The sequence below is a fragment of the Rattus rattus genome, chromosome 8 (genome assembly GCF_011064425.1).
Source record: "Rattus rattus isolate New Zealand chromosome 8, Rrattus_CSIRO_v1, whole genome shotgun sequence".
Lineage (NCBI taxonomy): Eukaryota > Metazoa > Chordata > Mammalia > Rodentia > Muridae > Rattus > Rattus rattus.
In genome coordinates this window covers 15,508,313-15,513,240 of record NC_046161.1, presented here as the reverse complement: position 1 = coordinate 15,513,240, position 4,928 = coordinate 15,508,313, and the positions used below count along the sequence as shown (strand labels likewise).

General features: G+C 41.0%; 1 pseudogene; it reads right to left on the bottom strand.

Annotated features, from left to right (window-relative positions):
• Positions 1 to 1,017: 1,017 nt before the first annotated feature.
• Positions 1,018 to 2,015, bottom strand: LOC116907270 (annotated as a pseudogene).
• Positions 2,016 to 4,928: the final 2,913 nt, after the last annotated feature.

Here is a 4,928-nt window from a genome sequence, read left to right as displayed (position 1 = left end):
GGATATTTGTTATTAATTGTACCCAAGTAGTTACTACAAGTTTTCTGCCAATCCTGATTGATCAACGATAAAGTCATAATGTGAACATTTGAAAGAGTTACTGTAATTTTGCCTAGATCTGATATATACTGATGATATACTCTTACTCTACCTTTGATAATTAATTCAGAAAACTTTTCTATGTATGTCTTTGATTTTTTACTTTGTTCATGATCTATGAAAATCGATTCCATAATATTATCTTTCTTTTTTATAATGAGCCAGATAGGGGAATGAGTTGAGGGTAAAATGATCAAAGTACAAATAAGTCGATGAACAATTCCATTCATATGTATTTTGTGCAGTCTTTGTTCTACAAGAGTTAACTCAATTTCTGCTTCAGCTTTTAGACATCTTGGTCTGTTTAAATGGGAATTTCATTGTATTATTTGAACCAAATTACTTATTTAATATTGTGGAAGTTCTGCTCTGACCTGAATAGCAGAATTGCTGCATCAGCTATTTTTGCTATCACAGCATGTGGTAGAATTTCCCTTCCTAAGTTGGGAGTTCTGTTTTAGGCCTGAAAAGTGAGACCTGTGCTGAGCAGAGGAAACCTATATCATTGACTGTTACTACAAGGTAATTTATGTCATCAGTCACATCTAGGGGTTGGGCTTATGTTTGCTTGTTTATTTGTTTGTTTGTTTTGCCTTTATAAGCCTGATGCTTTGCAATAAAGTTGAGCTTGGATCAGAACTTTTTCTTGGCTCTATTCTTTCTCATCCTTGTCCTTTAACTCACAGAATCCCATTTGAGGTACCTAGGTATATTGGTGGTTTTGATTGACCACATAATATATACTTAATCCAATTATCAGCCTCAGCCAGTAAATAACACTTATTAGTTTTTGAAAATTGCTGAGTAGTTGCAGTTGGATCCTATAGGATCCACCTTTTGTGGTCAAATTTTTGTTTACTGATTTTATAATGCGAGTAACAAACAGAGTCTCCTTTTCATTTTTTTTCCTGGAGCAATTTATAAACCCCAGCATGGAAGAATTCCTTTTTCTTCCAAACTTTTATTAAAAATTTCAAGACATATTAGATTTAGGCTGTAGATACCACTTTCTTCCTGAGCTGATGTTCTCTTCTCAAATGTAAGTTCAGCCGAGTACATCAGGGCTCAGACTTAATCTTTTGGCACTAATATCCTGGCAGGAATGCTAGATACTGCAGTCAAATAAGGGACAAATTTGTTGATAAGCCCTTTGCCCTACACTGCCACCAGAACTCCTTGGGACTTTGATTTTTGTCAGCTTCACTAAAGTATCAGTTCTAGCGGCTGAGATGCTTATCCATGGCATCAAGAGAACCATACCAATATACTTCTTCATCCAGACCCCGTCTGAGAAGAATTTCTCTCCAGGGTCTTTAGTGGTTGCAGCCAAGAGGGAGGTCAGCATGACTGAGTTTTGGCAATATGTCCCACATTTTGGATTCCCCCATCAACAATAACAGAGACAACAAAGTGATACACATACTCAGAAATCTTGCACAATGCTGTTGTTTGGGGATTCCTGAAGGCCAATACTTCTTGGGTGATGCATATAGAACCACTCCCTGTGTTAAATCTCAGAGAATTCACACTTGCATCTATGAGGTGCTTGGCTTGAGCAGCAGGGACTACATTGACTCCAATAACTTGGATTGGTGTATTTCCCCTTGAAGTATTTGATCATATTGATTTGGAAAATGGAGTTTCCATGGGAAGAGTTCAAAACCGCTACATCCACACAAGCAAGGGCTAGAAACTCCAGATTGTACTTGTCATTCTCATGAGTGCCTGTGGCTGCCCCACATAGTAGTTGCTTTGTGCTATCTTTGGAAGCCAATGGGTAATCCTGTGATGGCTACCAGCTCAGTATTTTCCTCCACAATGGGCAACTTTCCATTTTTACTGTTCTGCAGATTTTAATTTGTCTCCTTCAGAGCAATGCCTGCAGGAGCTACCACTAAATGTTTCCTCTTAGTCATGATAAATGTATTATCATTTTCCATTTACCTGATTTAATTTTTAAAACAAACACAGCAGGATTCTAAGGGCTGGTAGACTCTTCTATATATTCAGCCTCCTGATGCTCTGGTACCATTTGTTCAAGTGCATGTAATATTTGTTTTGGACCACTGCTCCTGCCTGATGAGTTGGTTTCATAACCATTTTAGAGGCCAAGCTCTTGGTAGGTCAGTAGTGGCCACTTTTATAAATATGGAAATTGAACTCCTGTGACATCCTGGTTTCTTTTGACCATGGAAACTGTTTGCTATTGCTCTCTTTCATCTGTATTAATACATTCTGCAGGAACATTTACCATATAATCTCTAATTTCCTTATTCACTGACCCCAGAATCACAGGAATTTTAATTTGAGTAACACATTTTTCTAAAAGATCTCTTCCCCATAAATTTATAGGTATGTGAAACACAAGGTCTCAACTTCCCTGTTTCTGCTTCTCATTCCAATCAGGTGATTCATTGGAAACTTTGTTTTATTCATGATAATGTACTAATTCCTATAAATTATGTACAAATCTTCTGAAGTAGCCAATCTAGATTCTAAGAGTTTTGGGAAAGTATACTAATATCAGCTCCTATATTTACCAACCTTTCTATGTCCACACCATTTATTTGAACCATTATTTGGGTATCTGATCATTGACTATTCTTTGCCAGAACATGATTCCCAGTGTTCCCATAAGCCCTGTAACTTCAAAATAAGCGGCCTTGTCAATGATGTAAGGAAATAGCAACATTGGAGGCAATTCTCTCCCCTGCTTTAATTTTCATATCATCTTTCACATTTTCTATGACTTGTATCTCTTCCTTGCTATCCCCATTTACTATACATGGATACACAAATCCTTGAGAAGTTAACTATTTCTTTCCACGGTTATTCCTAATTTTGCCACTGAAGGCGGGTTTCCAAAGCATTGGTAGTTAACCTTATGGTATTCCTTTGGGGGATAATAAGAGGGCTATCTGGCCATATCTCAACTTTACAGTTCGATCTGTAGTATATAAGATCAGAAATACCTACTTGTAATTTTCTTGCCTGCATGGTATGTCCCAGCGCCACATCTCGCCAGCAGGAACTGACGCGCACACACAGGATCCTACTGCAGAAAAGCTTGTCCTTGAGAGGGAGAGCATAAGCACAATGCGGAGATCCGAGTGATAGTAATAATTCCTTATATAGGAAACTATCCTCGCCTAGGACGTGTCACTCTCGACGGGTGCCAATTATGCCAGATGGCGTGCCGCGTCGTGTCCCTTGAATAGGGAAGTTACCAGGCGCCTACGTGTTGCCTTTTTACTAGGGAAAAAGGTTTCTGCGGATGCCGGTTTCACCCATCTTGTAATGGAGTATGCATGGACATCCTACATATGTGGAGGACAGCTCCTCAGACAGCTCTATATCTCCCTTTTCTGTTTTATTAAGCAAACAGGGACACCCAGAGGTAGAGGAGGGAAGAGGGAAATTCCATATCCTATTAAAGTTGGCGAACCTGTACAAGAGAGTTACCCTTAGGCTTATTTGAGACCCAGGGTACTCCGACCCATCGACTGCCATTTTTCAAGGGAGGGAAAACTGGGCAGAAACCCTCATGTAATATGACATGCCTTCAGGGGAGGCGTATTTTGGTAGAACTTCCCTGTGCGATGCTAAGCTCGTCACCCCTCATGGCTGCTCAGCTTGTACCTCCATCCTGCAATGAACCGAGGTTCTAGGAGTGCAAGAGCCGTCCAGCCGCTACCTGTTGCTTGAGCATGGTCAACCAGAATGTACTGACGCTCCTTGTTCAAGGGCTGCAGCTTTGATCTACTTTGTCCTTTCTGTTTGAGAACTCTCCAATTTGCAAAGCAAACCAGATGAGTAAACACTAATCCACAAGCAGAGGATCACTCCAAAAGTCCCACCCCACACACATTCCTTGGGCAAGAGACTGCTGAGATTGATCAGGACGACAATCCCTCCGTCAAAAAGACAGGTCCAGTCGGAGTAGAATTTACTTGAATGATGGTAGCCTCAGCTCCCAGTGTCTGTTTCAAACTCCGAGGTCCAATTCTGTAACAGATGCTGCGAAAGACTCTTAGACCAGATTACCAAGCTCGGGTAAATTTGTCACTTATATGGAGGTGACACAAAGGCCTGGGAGTTTTGCTCCACAGCCAAGCTTGGGCCAGTTGCTATAGAATGTCTAATTGCTCGGACCAGATCTATACGTTGTTGACAAGCATAAGGCCTCCCTATATACAGAGTAATGGCGAGGCTATCTGTCGACCCTGAGACGGTGGCGATAAATCATAGTGGGGTTGTCTTTTTCACTGAATTTGACAAGGCCAATGCCGAGGCAGTAACCGAAAGCAGTTGATTTGCTGTCATAGCAATAAATGCCAGCAATTGCAGAAGTACCAAAATCTCTTTTTCTCTAAATAAGGTCATGGTCCGGGGCATCAACAGGGATTGATAAAGGAGCATACAGGTAACTATAGATATTTTATATGAGTAGCTGTCCAGACAGACAGGTTTGATGTTCCCGTCCAGGAAAAATGACAATAACCGTCCTTTCACAGCCCCTTTCCTCCAAGTAGCCGCAGCGGCATAAAAGATCAGTGCAACTACCATTAACGCAATGTAAAGGCCACCACCAGAGAACTGTGGCGTTAGCCTGTGTCCTCCCCCACCAGTTCCCCATGTGGCCTCCCTCAACCAAGCAGAAGATTGATTACATAACATAATGCAAGGGGAGATCAAAAGATGTTTTTGTTGAATATGCCAAAACAAAGGCTGCCCTTAAGGAATAGTCCCATTTTCTTTAGTCGCTCAACCTGTGGATCCTTAGGTAAATAGGCCAACCCTAAATCCCTGTTAGTGGTACATCACCGGCA